The sequence below is a fragment of the Coregonus clupeaformis genome, chromosome 25 (genome assembly GCF_020615455.1).
Source record: "Coregonus clupeaformis isolate EN_2021a chromosome 25, ASM2061545v1, whole genome shotgun sequence".
In the NCBI taxonomy this organism is placed as follows: Eukaryota; Metazoa; Chordata; class Actinopteri; order Salmoniformes; family Salmonidae; genus Coregonus; species Coregonus clupeaformis.
In genome coordinates, this window is record NC_059216.1 from 2,854,587 (window position 1) to 2,875,537 (window position 20,951).

At 47.3% G+C, this 20,951-nt stretch overlaps 1 protein-coding gene across 1 annotated transcript in view; it reads right to left on the bottom strand.

Moving 5' to 3' along the window:
• LOC121539761 (estrogen-related receptor gamma) overlaps positions 1-20,951 on the bottom strand; it is a 246,252-nt gene that overhangs the window by 157,735 nt on the left and 67,566 nt on the right. The gene's annotated exons all lie outside the window — the stretch shown is intronic.

The following is a 20,951-nucleotide window of genomic DNA, read 5'->3' on the forward strand; positions in this document are numbered from 1 at the left end:
TCCTCAATGAAATGATACAATATACTGACCACATATTCCAATTGGCTATACTTAAACTCTTTAACATCATCCTTAGCTCTGGCATCTTCCCCAATATTTGGAACCAAGGACTGATCACCCAAATCCACAAAAGTGGAGACAAATTTGACCCCAATAACTACCGTGGGATATGCGTCAGCCGCAACCTTGGGAAAATCCTCTGCATTATCAATAACAGCAGACATGTACATTTCCTCAGTGAAAACAATGTACTGAGCTAATGTCACATTGGCTTTTTACCAAATTACCGTACGACAGACCACGTTTTCACCCTGCATACCCTAATTGACAAACAAACAGACCAAAACAAGAGAGAGAGCGAGAGAGAGAGAGAGAGAGAGAGAGAGCGAGAGAGAGAGAGAAAGAAAGAAAGAGAGAAAGAGAGCGAGAGAGAGACAGAGAGAGAGAGAGAGAGAGAGCGAGAGAGAGAGAGAAAGAGAGAAAGAGAGAGAGAGAGACAGTGAGATCAATAATATTTGTGTGTGTCCTGTGTATTATTAGTGTGTGTGTATGACGTGTGTGTGTGTACTCTACTTCTCTGTCCGTGTGTGTGTGTGTGTGTATTTGAGCAGTGATGAGACCCTCGTGCCAAGGGAGGCCATTAGAGACGGAGGGGCGAACTAGCACAGCTAACCTAGCACCTGACCCCCACCACAGAACCCTGACCCCCACCACAGACCCTCTGGCCCCAACCACAGACCCCCTGGCTCCCACAACATAGCCCCTGACCCCCACCACAGACCCCCTGGCTCCCACAACATAACCCCTGACCCCAACCACAGAACACTGACCCCCCAAACCTTAACACTTACCTTAACCATTCAGAGTTAATGCCTAACCTTAAGATTTCAGAGTTAATACCTAAACTTAACCCTAACCTTAAACATTTGGAGTTAATACCTAAACTGAACCTTAAACACTTTGAAATTTGACGTTTTAGAAACATGGATGAATGTCTAATTCTGAGCTGGTTGAGAGTAGAACAGAGAGGATGTGATTTTAATTGGTCTATTTGTCAGAGAGGAGAAGAGATGGAAAGACATTGAGATCCTTCTATAACATAGGGTCTCACACTATACAGCGGGGTGCTGCATCTATGGAAACAGTTAGATTTTATATAGTTTCACTAACCAAGCTTTCTGACTGATTCATAGAATTTATTTAATAATTTAAAAAACAAAAATTCAGGCAATTATAATGAAACCAAAGACATGGCTGAACTAATTAGCAAATGTGTAAAGATAAGGGTGCACCTAAAAAATATAACTGATTAGCTGCAGAGTAAAAACTATAAACTTGTATACGTATAAGTTAATTTAAACACACGGAGACACACACAATCACTCACAATAAATCACCAGGACAAACACGCCCAATCCCAATCATCTCTCCCTCTCTCCCTCTCTCCCTCCCTCTCTCCACTCCTTTTGGATCTCAGCTGTAGGTCTCTCACTCCCTCTCTCCCTCCCTCCCTCCGCCTCCCTCCAAAGTTGCTCAGGCACAACTAAGCCTGAGTTTGTGCCCCAATGAAAGCGGTTACAGCAATCAGAACGTTTTACACTGTGTGATGGTCTTAAAAGGTGGTGGGATCACACACCTCCCTGCTTCTCCGCTGCTCAACACCTCCTCTACTAGCATCACCATCACCATAGAAATCACAGCAACAATAACTACTGTCCCTAGATCAGGGGCAGTACTGTATGTACCAAGCGTCTCAAAGTAGGAGTGCTGATCTAGGATCAGGTCCTCCTTGTCCATGTCATTTTATTCATGTGATCTAAAAGTCAAAACTGATCCTAAATAATTACGCTTACTCGAAGAAGCTTGACACATACGGTCCCCAATCCAAACTGTCAATGACAAACCTGAGTACTGATATGTGTCATATGCTGTTGCTTGTGTTTTGAATACTGAGTGAATTTAGACTAGACTGTTCACTCTCTTTAAATGAGGCAAAGTGGTGATGCTATCCATTTCACCACAACGGACGCAGTAACTTTGCACCAAAGTGAATGACACATACACACAAGCTGCGTGTCGGAGCAGGGTATGACATTTATTCATCAGACTACATTATCAATCCCACCTCACTCCCCTGCTGAAAAACGCTCACCAAAATCGACACAGCTAAATCCTGGATACACACACACACACACACGCACACACACACACACACCAGGAGGAAAGCTGGGCTGGGCTGCGTATAAATACAGTGCCTTGCAAAAGTATTCATCCCCCTTGGCGTTTTTCCTATTTTGTTGCATTACAACCTGTAATGCAAAATTGATTTTTATTTGGATTTCATGTAATGGACATACAGAAAATAGTCCAAATTGGTGAAGTGGAATGAAAAAAAATACTTGTTTCAAAAAAATTATACAAAATAAATAACGGAAAAGGGGTGTGTGCATATGTATTCACCCTCTTTGCTATGAAGCCCCTAAATAAGATCTGGTGCTGTGATGAGGTGGTGTTGAAGGAGTCAGGCGCAGGAGGGTAAATCACAGAATAACAGGCTTTAATCTGCAAAATACAGGTTTACGCAGAACTGCGTCAAACACACTCCAGGGCACAAAACAGGTGCACTGGAAAATACAAGGCACACGGGAAAATACTCCCGTCTAACAAAATACACCGAGCTTCACTAACCTTCACAATAACCAATCACCCACAAGGACAGGTGGGCAGAGGGAACACTTATACACAGACTAATTAGGGGATTAGAACCAGGTGTGTGTGATAACGAGACAAGACAATTGTGATGATGATTGGGGCGGCAGTGGTTAGTACTCCGGTGACAACGAACGCCGAAGCCTACCCGTAGAAGAAGGGGAGGCAGCCTCGGCCAAAGTCGTGACAGGTGCAACCAATTACCTTCAGAAGTCACATAATTAGTTAAATACAGTCCACGTGTGTGCAATCTATGTGTCACATGATCTGTCACATGATCTCAGTATATATACACCTTTTCTGAAAAGCCCCAGAGTCTGCAACACCACTAAGCAAGGGGCACCACCAAGCAAGCGGCACCAAGGAGCTCTCCAAACAGGTCAGGGACAAAGTTGTGGAGGAGTACAGATCAGGTTTGGGTTATAAAAAAATATCAGAAACTTTGACCATCCCACGGAGTACCATTAAATCCATTATAAAAAAATTGAAAGAATATGGCACCACAACAAACCTGCCAAGAGAGGGCCGCCCACCAAACATATGGAAGAAGGTACTCTGGTCAGATTAGACTAAAATCAAACTTTTTGGCCATCAAGGAAAATGCTATGTCTGGCGCAAACCCAACACCTCTCATCACCCCGAGAACACCATACCCACAGTGAAGCATGGTGGTGGCAGCATCATGCTGTGGGGATGTTTTTCATCGGCAGGGACCTTGAAACTGGCAGAATTGAAGGAATGATGGATGGTGCTAAATACAGGGAAATTCTTGAGGGAAAACTGTTTCAGTCTTTGAGACTGGGACAGAGGTTCACCATCCAGCAGGACAATGACCCTAAGCATACTGCTAAAGCAACACTCGAGTGGTTTAAGGGGAAACATTTAAATGTCTTGGAATGGCCTAGTCAAAGCCCAGACCTCAATCCAATTGAGAATCTGTGGTATGACTTAAAGATTGCTGTACACCAGCGGAACCCATCCAACTTGAAGGAGCTGGAGCAGTTTTGCCTTGAAGAATGGGCAAAAATCCCAGCGGCTAGATGTGCCAAGCTTATAGAGACATACCCCAAGAGACTTGCAGCTGTAATTGCTTCAAAAGGTCGCTCTACAAAGTATTGACTTTGGTGGGGGTGAATAGTTATGCTTGCTCAAGTTTTCTGTTTCTTTGTCTTATTTCTTGTTTGTTTCACAATAAAATATATTTTGCATCTTCAAAGTGGTAGGCATGTTGTGTAAATCAAATGATACAAACCCCCAAAAAATCAATTTTAATTCCAGGTTGTAAGGCAACAAAATAGGAAAAATGCCAAGGGTGGTGAATACTTTCGCAAGCCACTGTACATCAGATATGAATCCAGAGGATAACCCTGCCTTGATATACTCCCTCCCTCTCCCTGTAGCCTGATGAGAGAAGGCTCTTAGCCACATTGTGGTCACATACACACAGTGGGGTTAGCAAACACACACTGAAGTCAGTCGACACACAAACACACTGGAGTCAGCCCACACATACACACAAACACACAGACACATACACTATGGGGCAGCCTGACGGGGTTACGGAGCTCAAAGACAGCCTTACATAATGTAGCGTCCGGCACCTCCATCACACACTGATCATCCAATTACAGTGCAGATCCTCCCAAATCAGCCGTTACCGTGGCGACGCGCAGACATCAGGCGGCAACTGCAATCTCTTAAGTGCTTTTAAAGGATTACAGATGTGATGGGGAAGGGAACACCTCGCCTGTCTCTCTCCTCCTCTCCTCTCCTGCCTCCATCTCTCCCTCCTTCATCCCCTCATCCCCTCCTGTAGAATGAGTGTCACACTCAGAGGTGTCAGAGAGAGAGAGAGAGAGAGAGGGAGGGAGGGAGGGAGGAAGAGAGGATGGATGGAGAGGTGGAGAAAGGTAGGTGATTGTTGGTATATTTTGACATTGGAAGAAGAGAGAGAGAGGGGGAGAGAGTGGGAGTGATGGAGAGAGAAAGGGCGATACCTGGTCTAAAGTCAAGCATGGGATTGCTGTTATTAGTGCTGTTGCTCTATGGTACAGGTATGGCGGCATTTAAGGGCCAGATCAGCTAAAAGTTCACAACTCCAGAGCAGTGCAGTGTGAGGCGGACTCAAAGCCCCTCGTATACACGCCTGTATCTGTGTGTGTGTTTGTGTGTCAGACACCTGACTCCAGCGTGGCTCCCTTATCAGGACCCCTTAAAGGGCAGTCACAGAGAGTGCCTGCCTTAATATCAGAAAGAACACAGGGTCTCTATCTGCCTGTGTGTTTAAATCAACACAGTGATTAGGAACAGGCCAATAGGGACGTTCCTCTGCTGCAGTCCTTTATATCACATCTACTGCAAACACCGCCTCCATTTGTTACACACACACACACACACACACACACACACACACACACACACACACACACACATACACACACACACAGAGACTATCTGCAATAAACCATTACGGCAAGCCATATTTATGTGCAATGAAAAATGAATTTCCAGGGCTTTTAGCTGTAATTATCTGCAGAACAGAACACAGAGGGGACACAGAGGGGAGACAGAGAGGACACTGAGGATACACAGAGGGGACACAGAGGGGACACAGAGAGGAGACAGAGGGGACACAGAGGCAACACAGAGAAGACACAGAGGGGACACAGAGAGGAGACAGAGGGGACACAGAGGCAACACAGAGAAGACACAGAGGGGACACAGAGGGGACACAGAGGGGACACAGAGAGGAGACAGAGGGGACACAGAGGCAACACAGAGAAGACACAGAGGGGACACAGAGGGGACACAGAGGGGACACAGAGGGGAGACACAGGTATGATGTGTGTGAGTGCCTACGCATGTTTGCGTAATCAGTGTGTGCGATCTCTGCGGCAGCGATAAGGCCCAGACACCTGACTCCAGCGTGGCTCCCTTATCAGGACACACACACACACACAGGAACCCAGGTAGAAAGGTGTGTGTGTGTGTGTGTGTGTGTGTGTGTGTGTGTGTGTGTGTGTGTGTGTGTGTGTGCGTGGGTGTGTCTGTGTAGCAGGCTCAACTAGCTCTCACGGTCTCACGTCAAAGTTTGAAGTGTTTAAGGTTAAGTTTAGCCATTAACTCCAATTTTTTTATGTTAGAGTTAAGTTTAGGAATTAACTCCGAAATCTTAAGGTTAGGCATTAACTCAGAATGGTTAAGGTAAGGGTTAATGTTTGGGATAGGCTTAAAACATGAAACAACAGGACACTGACAATAATACAGTCATAGAGCTGGATGGCAGGACACTGACAATAATACAGTCATAGAGCTGGATGGCAGGACACTGAATATTCATAATAGTGTCTTATGATTTTAGATAAACAATCTTAAGTTAAAATATTCTCCCTGCCCAGGCTTGAGATTCTTAAGGTCAAATGACCTTTTGAGAGGTCATAACGTGATATGATCTTCCTCAACACTGGTGTTATTGAGCTGTGGGTGTGTGTTGCGGTGTGGTAATTCCCCAGTGTCCCCAGCAGCTGCCAGCTCCTTTAAAGAGCTGCAATGAGTTACTTTACCCCCCCCACACACACACACACACACATACACACACACTCATGCACGGAGACAAACACACACAAGGACCCACATGGAAAAAACACACACATGGAAACACACACACACAAGCAGTAAAACACACACACTTGCAGTAAAACACACACTTGCCTCGTGCCACTTGCCTCTCTCTCCTCCACCAGTTACAGTAAGAGGGCTTTTTAAGGCATCTGAAAAAGCACACACTTACACATTAATCAACTGCGGCTCTGCTCTCACTTGCTGCCATACATCAATTATTGTAACAGACTTTTTAAACAAATTCCCTGAGACCAATCAGGCCTTAATAACACCTGTGCTAGCACAGCTAACGGAGCTAGCGCAGCTAACGCAGCTGACGCAACTAGCGCAGCTGACGCAGCTAGCACAGCTAACACAGCTAGCACAGCTACAGTATAGGAACTAGGCACAGAGCACAGAAGTAAAATTATATAAAGACAGAGTGAGGCTATTGTCTCACAGTTCACCAAGAAACGCTCGTCAGCATCATAATTAATATAAAGAGGGGAAAATCTTCAGTCATCCAAAAGTTATACTTAAATCCGAACTGGTTCTCAAGCAAATTAGTAAGATTGTCTCACCCAATGTTCAAGAAAGGCCTTTTTCCCTTTATTCAGATTACAACCTCTCACTTTCAGTTATTTGAAAAGGAAATAATCTCCCAAATGTCACTATTTCTAAAACAAGCCATAGAAAGTTGGTTGCAATTTCAATTTAATCCTCCAGAAACGACAGAACAAATAATGCAACAAATATTGTGGTTAAATTCAAATATACTAATTGACAAAAACCTTTATTTTTTGACAGAATGTTTAAAAAAGGTATAATCTTCGTAAATGATATCATCGGTAGGACTGGTGGAGTTATGTCGCACATGCAGCTAACAAAAACATATGGAAATGTCTGCTCTACCCAAAATTACAACCAAATAATTGCAGCCTTACCGCAAAAGTGGAAGAGGAAAGTGGAAGGGGGAGAAAGTAAGGAACTTGTCTGTCGGCCTTGGATTAAAGAACATAATTGGTTAAGGAAAACTGTGATAAATAAAAAAGTATATCAGTTTCACTTAAGGACCAAAGGATTGACAGCCGTCCCATATAGATTGCAAAATAGTTGGGAAGAGATCTTTGACGTACCGATCCCATGGCATAGTGTTTATGAACTGACACGCAAAAACGACACGGATTCAAAAATTTGAATCTTTCAATTTAAATTATTATATAAAATTCTTGCTACCAATAGAATGTTATTTATATGGGGGATACAATCTTCCCAGCTCTGCAGATTTTGCTGTGAAGAGACAGAATCATTAGATCATTTGTTTTGGTTCTGTCCATTTGTAGCTTGTTTTTGGACACAGGTCCAGGAATGGCTAAAGGATTGCAATATTTACCTGCAACTAACCTTGCAGATAGCATTACTGGGTGATCTGAAAAGTCATAGTCAATCAATCAATAATATAATAATACTTTTAGCAAAAATGTTTATTTTTAATTCACAATCTGTAGAAGCAATGAGAATAGAAAGGTTCAGAACTTTTGTAAAACATCACAGTACGGTTGAAATATATATGGCAAATAGAAATCCTATATGGATGGTGTTAAGAGATAGATGGGAGGTATTGAATAGAGTTGAAGGATGGGACTAATAACAAATAACAACAAATAATAACAAAGATAGCTAATAATGTAAGCATACTGTGTCCATAATAAGTATATAGGTTGTATGTTGGGAGCTTTTGGGAAAGAGCACAGTTAGAAAGATATGGCATATAGAAGCAAACCGGATGGACATCATGAAAATGATCGGAGAGGTTGAGAGTAGAAGAAGTTCAGGAGCAAACAAAATAAAAAAAATAAATAAATATATATATATATATATATATATAATATCATTATTGTAAAATTAACTCTGTCCATAAGGTGTAGATAGTAAGTATAGACCGGAAGTAGAGGCCTGGGCATTGTTGTTCACTAATTTACTCCAAGTAGGGAAAGGATGGTGGGGTTGAAAAGTAATAAAGGGGAATATATATATAAAAAACATGGGGGATTGGAAGTGATGCAGACAATTACATTGATAGAAGATACAATCTATCTGCAATATTAAGCTGATCCACCCCCCCAAAAAAAAAATATATATATATATATAGAGAGGGAGTAATGGAGGAAGGGAGGAAGAGAGGGATGGAGGGGGGAAGCGAGAAAGAATCCCTCTAACTTGCTAATGTCACAGCAAAAATAAAAAAGTACATTGCTATGGAGGGACTGCCCCTCTCTCTCTCTCTCTCTCTCTCTCTCTCTCTCTCTCTCTCTCTCTCTCTCTCTTTCTCTCTTTATCTCCCTCTCTCATTCCCCTCCTCACCCTCTCTCCTCTTCCTCCTCCCTCTATCCCTCTCCAACCTCCCCCCTCCCTCCCTCCAGCTTACTCCCCCCCCTTCTCTCTCTCTCGTTTAAATTACATTTAAAAAGGGCTTTATTGGCATGGGAAACACATGTTTACATTGCCAAAGCAAGTGAAATAGACAATAAACAAAAGTCAAATAAAAAATCTAAAATGAACAGTAAACATTACACTCACAAAAGTTTCAAAGGAATAGAGACATTTCAAATGTCATATTATTGCTATGTACGGTATTGTAACGATGTTTAAATAGTTAAAGTACAAAAATGAAAATAAATAAACATAATTATGGGTTGTATTTACAACGATGTTTGATCTTCAATGGTTGCCCTTTACTTGTGGCAACAGGTCACTGTGATGAGTGTGATGAAAGGAGTCAGGCGCAGAAGGGTAATCACCGAATACAGAGTTTATTCCTTCGTTGACACACAAATGCGCTCAAATAGCGATCAACAAAACAGGCACAGGGGAAACTCTCATCCCTGGCAAATACACTGTAATGGTAGAATCCAATAATACATAGGCACAGGGGAAAATCTACCCTGGCCACAAAATGTACGAGTAGCTCCACCGAGCTATACTACTCTCACAACTAACAATCACCCACAAGGACAAGGGGGGCAGAGGGAACACTTATACACGGACTAATGAGGGGATTACAACCAGGTGTGTGTGATTGACAAGACAAGACAAATGTGATGTTACTCCGGACCGTACCCCTCCCACTCCACGAGGTACTGAAGGCCCCCCACCCAACGCCTCGAATCCAGGATGGTAAGGACAGAGTACGCCGGGGCCCCCTCGATGTCCAGAGGAGGTGGAGGAACCTCCCGCACCTCAGACTCCTGGAGCGGACCAACCACCACCAGCCTGAGGAGAGACACATGAAACGAGGGGTTAATACGGTAATCAGGGGGAAGTAATAACCTATACGTGACCTCGTTGATTCTCTTCAGGACTTTGAACAGCCCAAAAACCGCGGGCTCAGCTTCCAGCAGGGCAGGCGGAGGGGCAGATTCCGGGTCGAGAGCCAGACCCGATCCCCCGGTACAAAGACCGGGGCCTCACTGCGGTGAAGGTCAGCGTTGGCCTTCTGACAATGCACGCCGTGCTGGAGGTGAACGTGGGCAGCGTCCCACGTCTCCTCCGCGCGCCAAAACCAGTCATCCACCGCAGAAGCCTCGGTCTGGCTCTGGTGCCACGGTGCCAGAACTGGTTGGTAACCTAAAACACATTGGAATGGTGTTAGGTTAGTAGAGGAGTGGCGGAGAGAGTTCTGGGCATATTCTGCCCATGGCAAGAACACCGACCACTCCCCCGGCCGGTCCTGGCAGTAGGACCGCAGGAACCTACCCACCTCCTGATTTACCCGTTCCACCTGCCCATTTGACTCGGGGTGGAACCCAGAGGTCAGGCTGACCGACACCCCCAGACGTTCCATGAACGCCTTCCAAACCTTGGATGTGAACTGGGGACCTCGGTCGGACACTATATCCTCTGGCACCCCGTAGTGCCGGAAGACGTGAGTAAACAGGGCCTCCGCAGTCTGCAGGGCTGTGGGGAGACCGAGCAGAGGAAGGAGGCGGCAGGACTTGGAGAAGCGGTCCACAACGACCAGGATGGTGGTGTTACCTTGGGAGAGGGGAAGATCAGTCAAAAAATCTATACTAAGGTGAGACCATGGTCGTTGTGGAACTGGTAAAGGTTGTAGTTTACCCGCTGGGGGTGACTAGGTGCCTTACTCTGGGCGCACACCGAGCAGGAGGAGACGTACACCCTCACGTCCTTAGCCAAGGTAGGCCACCAGTACTTTCTGATCAAGCAGCGCACTGGGAGGTACAGCGTCTACCCAAAGGTTTATCGCGCAATCCCCCGCCCGATGTGGTAGAATCCAATAATACATAGGCACAGGGGAAAATCTACCCTGGCAACAAAATGTACGAGTAGCTCCACCGAGCTATACTACTCTCACAACTAACAATCACCTACAAGGACAAGGGGGCAGAGGGAACACTTATACACAGACTAATGAGGGGATTAGAACCAGGTGTGTGTGACTGACAAGACAAGACAAATGTGATGATGATTGGGGCGGCAGTGGTTAGTAAGCCGGTGACGACGAACGCTGAAGCCTGCCCGAACAAGGAGGGGAGGCAGCCTCGGCCGAAGTCGTGACAGTCACAAATCTTGCTGCTGTGATATTTCATCTAATAGATAAGGTTTATCAAAATTGGGTTTGTTTTCAAATTATTTGTGGGTCTGTGTAATCTGAGGGAAAAATGTGTCTCTAATATGGTTATACATTTGACGTGAAGTTAGGAAGTGCAGCTCAGTTTCCACCTCATTTTGTGGGTAGTGTGCACATACTATGTCTTCTCTTGAGTGCCAGGTCTGCCTACGGTGGCCTCTCTCAATAGCAAGGCTATGCTCACTGAGTCTGTACATAGTCAAAGCTTTCCTTAATTTTGGGTCAGTCACATTGGTCAGGTATTCTGCCACTGTGTACTCTCTGTTTATGGCCAAATAGCTATCCAGTTTGCTCTGTTTTTTGTTAATTCATTCCAATGTGTCAAGTAATTATCTTATAGTTTTCTCATGATTTAGTTGGGTCTAATTGTGTTGCTGTCCTGGGGCTCTGTAGGGTATGTTTGTGTTTGTGAACAGAGCCTCAGGACCAGCTTACTTAGGGGACTCTTCTCTAGGTTAATCTCTCTGTAGGTGAAGGCTTTGCTATGAAAGGTTTGGGAATCACTTCCTTTTAGGTGGTTGTAGAATTTAATGGCTCTTTTCTGGATTTGGATAATTAGCGGGTATTGTCCTAATTCTGCTCTACATGCATTATTTGGTGTTTTACGTTGTACACGTAGGGTGTTTTTTCAGAGTCTCAATTTGGTGTTTGTCGCATTTTGTGAATTATTGGTTGCTGAACAGACCCCAGACCTCAAAATCATAAAGGGCATTGGGTTCTATAACTGATTAAAGTATTATGAGCCAGATCCTAATTGGGATGTCACATTTTTTGTTCCCTTTGATGGTGTAGAAGGACCTGCTTGCCTTGTCTGTCAGATTGTTCACAGCTTTGTGGAATTTACCTGTGGTCCTGATGTTTAGGCTGAGGTATGTATCGTTTTTTTGTGTGCTCTAGGGAATTTGTATTTGTGGTCCTGGCAACTGAACCTTTTTTGGAACACCATTATTTTTGCATTACTCAGATTTACTGTCAGGGCCCAAGTCTGACAGAATCTGTGCAGAAGATCTAGCTGCTGCTGTAGGCCCTCCTTGGTTGGGGACAGAAGCACCAGATCATCAGCAAACAGTAGACATTTGACTTCAGATTCTAGTAGGGTGCTGCATTCTGTTCTAGTACCCTTGCTAATTCGTTGATATATATGTTGAAGAGGGTGGGGCTCAATCTGCATCCCTGTCTTACCCCACGGCCATGTGGAAAGAAATGTGTGTGTTTTTTGCCAACACTTGTTGTTTGTGTACATGGATTTTATAGTGTCGTATGTCTTTCCCCCAACACCACTTTCCATCAGTTTGTATAGCAGACCCTCATGGCAGATTGAGTCAAAAGCTTTTTTGACATCAACAAAGCATGAAAAGACTCGAGAGCCAGACCCGGTACCCCGGTGCATACACTGGGGCCTCACTGTGGTGGCGGTCGGCGCTCGCCTTTTGTCGCCTGATGGCCCATTGCAGGCGTACATGGGCAGCATTCCAGGTCTCCTCCGAGCGCCGAAACCATTCATCCACTGCAGGTGCCTTGATCTGGCTCTGATGCCATGCTGCCAGGACCGGCTGATAACCTAGTACACACTGAAATGGAGAAAGGTTAGTGGAGGAGTGGCGGAGGGAGTTTTGGGCCATCTCTGCCCAGGGGATGAAAACCGACCACTCCCCCGGCCGGTCCTGGCAATAGGACCGCAGAAACCTACCCACATCCTGGTTTACTCTTTCCACCTGCCCATTACTCTCGGGGTGAAACCCTGAGGTCAGGCTTACCGAGACCCCCAGACGTTCCATGAACGCCCTCCAGACCCTTGAGGTGAACTGGGAACCCCGATCAGACACTATATCCTCAGGTACCCCGTTTGTAAATAGGGCCTCCGCAGTCTGTAGGGCCGAATGGATACCAGGCAGAGGAATGAGATGGCAGGACTTAGAAAACCGATCCACAACGACCAGGATCGTGGTGTTCCCTTGTGACGGGGGAAGGTCCGTAACGAAATCCACCGATAGGTGGGACCACGGCCGTTGTGGAACGGGTAGGGGTTGTAATTTCCCTCTGGGCAGGTGTCTAGGTGCCTTTCACTCGGCACACACCGAGCAGGAGGAAACATAAACCCTTACGTCCTTAGCTAAAGTGGGCCACCAGTATTTCCCACTAAGACAGTGCACTGTCCGACCGATGCCAGGATGACCAGAGAAGGGTGACTTGTGAGCCCAATAGATCAATCGATCGCGGACATCTACACACGACCCTCTGTACACTGGGGGGGAGTGGGCTCTGTACGTAACGCCCGCTCGATGTCCGCGTCAACCTCCCACACCACCGGTGCCACCAGACACGAAGCTGGAAGTATGGGAGTGGGCTCCGTAGACCTCTCCTCTGTGTCATACAGTCGGGACAGAGCGTCTGCCTTAGCGTTCTGGGAACCTGGTCTGTAAGAAAGGGTGAACACAAAATGGGTGAAAAACATGGCCCACCATGCCTGGCGAGGGTTCAGTCTCCTCACCGCCCGGATGTACTCCAGATTGCGGTGGTCAGTCAAAATGAGGAAAGGGTGTTTAGCCCCCTCAAGCCAATGCCTCCACGCTTTCAGAGCCTTAAACACAGCTCCCGGTCACCCACATCATAGTTGCGCTCCGACGGGCTGAGCTTCTTCGAAAAGAAAGCACAGGGGCGGAGCTTTGGTGGCGTAACCGAGTGCTGAGACAGTACAGCTCCTATCCCAGCCTCGGACGTGTCCACCTCCACTGTGAATGCTAAGGAGGGATCCGGATGAGCCAGCACTGGAGCCGAGGTAAACAGGTCCTTCAGGTGACCAAAAGCCCTGTCCGCCTCAGCTGACCACTGCAGTCGCACCGGTCCCCCCTTCAGCAAGGAGGTAATGGGAGCCGCTACCTGACCAAAGCCCCGGATTAACCTCCGGTAGTAGTTGGCAAACACTAAGAATCGCTGCACCTCCTTAACCGTGGTTGGAGTCGGCCAATTACGCACGGCTGAAATGCGGTCAATCTCCATTTCCACCCCTGACGTGGACAGGTGGTGCCCTAGGAAGGAGACAGACTTTTGAAAGAACAGACATTTCTCCGCCTTGACGTACAGGTCATGTTCCAACAGTCGACCCAGCACCTTGCGCACCAGGGACACATGCTCGGCTCGTGTAGCGGAGTATATGAGAATGTCATCAATATACACCACTACACCCTGTCCGTGCAGGTCCCTGAAAATCTCATCAAAAAAGGATTGGAAGACTGATGGAGCATTCATCAACCCGTATGGCATGACGAGGTACTCATAGTGCCCAGATGTGGTACTAAATGCCGTCTTCCACTCATCTCCCTCCCGGATACGCACCAGGTTGTACGCGCTCCTGAGATCCAATTTAGCGAAGAAGCGCGCCCGTGCAATGACTCCATCATACTAGCAATGAGAGGTAGTGGATAACTGTACTTAACAGTGATCTGATTGAGACCACGGTACTCAATGCACAGGCGTAAACCTCCATCCTTCTTCTTCACAAAAAAAGAAACTCGAGGAGACATGTGAAGTGGAAGGCCGAATGTATCCCTGTCCCAGAGATTCGGAGACATATGTTTCCATAGCAGCCGTCTCTCCCTGTGACAGAGGATACACGTGACTCCGGGGAAGTGCACCGCCTACCTGGAGATTTATCGCACAATCCCCCTGTCGATGGGGTGGTAATTGAGTCGCCTTCTTTTTACAGAAGGCGAAAGCCAAATCGGCATATTCGGGGGGAATGTGCATAGTGGAGACCTGGTTTGGACCTTCCACCGTAGTTGCACCTATGGAAACACCTACACACCTCCCCGAGCACTGACGTGACCATCCCTTGAGAGCCCTCTGTTGCCATGAAATCGTGGGGTCATGGGAGGTTGACCTGGGAAGCCCCAACACCACTGGAAACGCAGGAGAATCAATCAGAAAGAGACTAATTCTCTCCTCATGACCCTCCTGCGTTTTCATCCAGAGTGTAGCTGTGACCTCCCTAATCAGGCCTGACCCTAAAGGGTGACTATCTAAGGCATGTACAGGGAAGGGCACATCAACAGGAACAATAGGAATCCCTAAACTACGGGAAAACTTACGATCAATAAAGTTCCCAGCTGCGCCTGAATCTACAAGTGCCTTATGCTGGGAATGCGGGGGAAAACTCAGGAAATTCGATGTCAATACACATGTGTGCAACAGGGAGCTCTGGTTGAGTCAGGTGCCTACTCACCTGGGACGGTCCACCAGTGCTCTGCCTGCTGCCTCAACTCCCTGAGGACCCTCCCCAGCACCGACCAGCAGTGTGTCCTCTGCGGCCACGGTCTCCCTGAGAGCAGCACCTCTGAGCTCCATCGGTTTAGGGTCGGAGGTGCTGGGGGATGGAATGGACGGACCCTGATGCGGACGTCCGCGGGTCGCCAACAGGTTATCCAGCCTTATCGACATATCCACCAGCTGGTCCAGGTTAAGGTTGGTGTCCCTGCAGGCCAGCTCCCGATGAACGTACTCCCGTAGGCTGCATCGGTAGTGGTCAATCAGGGCCCTCTCATTCCATCCCGTGCTGGCAGCCAGGGTCCTGAAGTCCAGTGCGAAGTCCTGTGCGCTCCTCTTCCCCTGTCTGAGGTGGAACAGATGTTCCCCCGCCGCTCTCCCCTCCGGTGGATGATCGAATACCGCCCGGAAGCGGCGGGTGAAATCTTCATAGCGCACCGACGCCGCGTCTATTCCTCCCCACTCTGTGTTGGCCCACTCGAGCGCTCTCCCCGACAGACAGGAGATGAGGGCGGACACGCTCTCGTATCCCGAGGGAGCCGGGTGGATGGTAGCCAGGTAGAGCTCTACCTGGAGCAGAAAACCCTGGCACCCGGCAGCTGTACCATCATATGCCCTCGGGAGCGAGAGCCAAATCCCACTGGACCCAGGTGACGAAGGGGTGGACAGCGGTGTGGGTTACTGTGTAGTTGGAGGAGGTGTAGGAAAACCCCCTCTCTCCCATTGCTCCATGGTGTTCAACACGCTGTGATGTCACGAGAGGCTACACAGCTTTCAGCGGGATTGCTCAAGTAGTGCAAGGAGACCAGGTTCAATCAAAACAAGGATTTTATTAAAGGTCTTGGGAAACTAACGAAAGTATAACACAATTCTGTTCTCTTGTGGCTCTTTAAGGGTTAACAGTTCAGGGATGTCTCTTCCACATCCAAAATCATAACTCTCACTCGCTCAAATAACTTTTCCCCAGTCTTACTGTATTCCACGTTGCAGCTAGTGGCCAACCCAGCAAAAAGTCCTTCCAAATGTCTCTCACGTATTTCCACAGGTGCATATATCCAAAGGTGAGTATTTCCCAAAGGTAAGTATCTCCAAATCCTTATATTCCTCATGGAAGTGGACGTGCAGCACTCTTGTCCTCCAGAGAGCCCAGGTTGGAGACTGTGTCCCTTCCCTTCCCAAACCTTCAGCTCATCAGCTCCTGATTGGTTTCAGCTGCGTGGGAAGATTGGCCATAGAGGGTTGGAGTTCCCGACCATACCAGCAGATGGAGCCATAGCTGTCTGGGTTTGCAGCCATCTCAGGGGGATGTAACGTCCCTCCAGGACACAGCCTCTCGTGACATCACACATCCCCCTCCTCGGGACCGACGTCCTCGTCGGGGTAAAGGCAGCGAAGAAGGCATCACGCCGGGAGAGGGCGTCCGCATTGCCGTGGTGCTTCCCAGACTGCTCTCTCTTCAACTCCTCCAACTCTAGGACCAGGGACTCAGCCTCCTGTTGTCTCTCCTTGAGTTTCTTACTGAACGCATCAGCCTTGGTTTTAGCAGAGTTTAGCTTCTGTTGAGCAGCTTTCAGTTCCTTCTCTCTCTCTGCCTCCGCATTCTTCATCTTGTTCTCCAACACCTTGTACTTCTCCTCTGCCTTCTTCTGGACCTCCTTACTACTGCGCAGGGTCTCCTCACACTCCTCGATGGTCCTGCGCAGCTTCTCCAGCTCCTCCATTTCAGTCGGCGGGGAGCCTACGGCCAACTTGGAAAACTGGGTGATCAAACCTTCGGTATCCTCCTCTGACATGCACTATTAACGCTTGAGCGTGCCCGTATTCTCCACCATCTGTGACGTCACGAGAGGCTACACAGCTTTCAGCGGGATTGCTCAAGTAGTGCAAGGAGACAAGGTTCAAACAAAACAAGGATTTTATTATAGGTCTTGGGAAATTAACGAAAATATAACAAAATTCTGTTCTCTTGTGGCTCTTTAAGGGTTAACAGTTCAGGGATGTCTCTTCCACATCCAAAATCATAATTCTCACTCGCTCAGATAACTTTTCCCCAGCCTTACTGTAGTCCACGTTGCAGCTAGTGGCCAACCCAGCAAAAAGTCCTTCCAAATGTCTCTCACGTATTTCCACAGGGTGCATATATCCAAAGGTGAGTATTTCCCAAAGGTAAGTATCTCCAAATCCTTATATTCCTCATGGAAGTGGACGTGCAGCACTCTTGTCCTCCAGAGAGCCCAGGTTGGAGACTGTGTCCCTTCCCTTCCCAAACCTTCAGCTCATCAGCTCCTGATTGGTTTCAGCTGCGTGGGAAGATTGGCCATAGAGGGTTGGAGTTCCCGACCATACCAGCAGATGGAGCCATAGCTGTCTGGGTTTGCAGCCATCTCAGGGGGATGTAACGTCCCTCCAGGACACAGCCTCTCGTGACATCACAACGCGCTCCATTGCTATGCCGAGAGTCTGTATCATGGTTGCCTGCTGTTGGACGCGTTCCTCCACTGATCCGGAAGGAATGAATGTACCTGCTGACTCCATTTGAGGTGCGTGTTTCTGTCAGGCGTCAGTGTGTAGCGGTAGGACAGAGTCAGGCGCAGGACACAGAGGTAGTAGACATCGTACTTTACTCGTAAATAACAAATGAACAAACTCCACGCAGGGAGGACAATCCCGCTCACCAGTCGATAACACCAAACATAGAACAAACACACACAACACAGTGGGAGCCAGAGGGTTAAATAGGGAACAAATCATAGACATAATGGGAACCAGGTGTGAACAATGAAGACAAAACAAGTAGAACACAAAAACATAGATCGGTAGCAGCTAGTACTCCGGTGACGACGAACGCCGAAGCCTGCCCGAGCAAGGAGGAGGAGTAGCCTCGGCTGAATCCGTGACAAGTTTACACCTTCACAATTGCAGTGAAATGTTTTGTCCAGGAAGTTGTCTAGAATGGATTGAATTTGTTTTTGCCTAATAGTTTTTTGGTAGGTTTCTACACTACTTTCCTTCCATCTATAGCATTTCTTAATATAATACTGGTCCTTTGGCTTTGATGGCTCATGATTGAGTTTTGCACTCTTCAAGTACACTGTGATTTTGCTGTGATCTGATAGGGGTGTCAGTTGGCTGACTGTGAACACTCTGACAGACTCTGGGTTGAGATCAGTGATAAAGTAATCTACAGTACTACTGCCAAGGGAGGAGCTGTAGGTGTACCTACCATAGGAGTCCCCTCGAGGCCTACCATTGACTATGTACAGAACCAGCGTGCGACAGACCTGCAGGAGTTGTGACCCGTTTTTGTTGGTTGTTTTGTCATAGTTGTATCTAGGGGGGCATATTTGGGATGGAATGCTGCAACCTCCAGGTAGGTGTTTGTCCCCCTGTGTTCTTAGAGTGTCAGGTTCTTGTCTAGTTCTGACATTTAGGTCACCACAGTCCTTGGGCCTGGAAATGTCTCTCTCTCTCTCTCTCTCTCTCTCTCTCTCTCTCTCTCTCTCTCTCTCTCTCTCTCTCTCTCTCTCTCTCTCTCTCTCTCTCTCTCTCTCTCTCTCTCTCTCTCTCTCTCTCTCTCTCTCTCTCTCTCTCTCTCTCTCTCTCTCTCTCTCTCTCTCTCTCTCTCTCTCTCTCTCTCTCTCTCTCTCTCTCTCTCGGATCACCAGGGGCTAGTTGACGCTGTTCACATGAAAGACAATTAGGAACATCAAACCCAGGAAATTACAATCTGCTAACCAGCTCTGGGTATTCTCTCCTCCTCCTCTCCCCCATTCTCTCCTCCATTCTCCGGACTGATAGACACCTATCCTCAGATGGGCCCTCCTTTCTTCTCGGAGAAGTGGATGAGTAAAGGAGTGGCAGGGAGGAGGAGAATAACCCCTTCTGTCTGATTTATGCGTCTCCATTCTGAATGTATTAACCTGACGCGTGCCAATAGATGGCAGGGCTCCTTTCTTAGCCTGGAGCTTTGGCGGGAACAGGGATGCGGAGGGGGAAATGACACTGATACATTAACATATTCACTATGAGGAGGATGAGAGAGAGGAGGAGAGACAGGACAGTAGGGAGATGGGCTTCAAGAATGGGACGGTTGTGAACGACATATTAACGTGTGTGTGTGTGTGTGCATACGCACATGTTTGTGTGTGTGTGTGTATGCGTGCCCGTGTGTGTGTGCTGCCACAGCTCCCACCATCACACCAGTGTCTCCCAGGCTGGTTTCTCAGAGAATCTCTTGTTACAACCCCTCTCAACCCAGACCCAACACTCAGACCCAACCACAGATTGGGTTTCCTGCCCCGCCACCTACACAAAATACAGCCTCAGGAAACTGATGTAAGCCAAGAGCCGCAATGGAGGACACCCGAGGAGCCGGGAGTCTCAGCAGCAAGCTGAAGCCTTCCCACCAGGGAAACCTGGCTACTGAACCAGCAGGCTTTTCTTGAAATATTGACAATTTTCAATACGTTATCAATACGCAGACCACTGAGGCTGTTTAGGTTGACTGAGCAACAAGCTCTCTGAGCTGCTTAATGACTGGAAATTGAGTTGCTTTTGGAAGAATAGTGATTTCCTATTCAGAGACTGAATGAACTATTTATACACCATGAAATATGATAATTAATTGATTGACACAGTAACCCCGACAATACTTCAATCTAAAACGTCTTATTACAAATTTTCTTATAATTCAGGATAATTATGACATCTGATTAAGGTAAAAGAAATTATGCATTTATGGCACAAATGTTAATCTTTATTTACCACAAAACAGTAATAGAACATTGTTTATCTGGGATAAAATTATAGTCTAGCAACTACAGCTGATTACTGTTAACTAAAGAGCCACAGACAGAGCTAGTGTTTTAAGAGTTAACACGTATACCTGAGCAGAGGGAACCCAGCTAATCAAGGGTTAACAATTCTAAGGAAATGCAAGCAGGGCTGGAGTGGTCTAAAACACACACACACACACACACACACACACACACACACACACACACACACACACACACACACACACACACACACACACACACACACACACACACACACACACACACACACACACACACACACACACAGACCAATGCAAAGGGAAGGGAACCCAACCAGAGCTGGATAACAGGGGTCCAGGAATAGAGTCGATCGATGGATGGAGGGATGGATGAGAGAAGGAGGAGGTGGAGAAGGAGGGATGAGTGTTTTCTAGGGTAGAGGGGTGATAGTGTTTCTGAGTGCCTCTGAGACCTGATCCTGCAACGACTAGGTTGTGAATGGACTGGTAACAGGAGAGGAGAGGAGAGGAGAGGAGAGAGGAGAAAGAGAGGAGAGGAGACATGAGAGGGGAGAGGAGAGTGAGGAGAGAGGAGAGAGGGAGAAGAGAGGAGAGGAGATGGGAGGAGAGGAGAGGATAGAAGAGAGGAGAGGATAGAAGAGGAGAGGAGAGGAGAGGAGAGGAGAGGAGAGGAGAGGAGAGGAGAGGAGAGGAGAGGAGAGGGAGAGGAGAGGAGAGGAGAGGAGAGGAGAGGAGAGGAGAGGAGATATATATATATAGAGAGAGAGAGTAAGAGAGAGAGAGAGCAGAGAGAGAGCAGAGAGAGAGAGCTGGAGGAGAGAAGAGAAGAGAGGAGAAGAGAGAAGGGAGAAGGGAGAGGAGAGGAGAAGGGAGAGGAGAGGATAGGAGAGATGAGAGGAGAGTGAGGGGGAAGAGGAGAGAGAGGGGGAG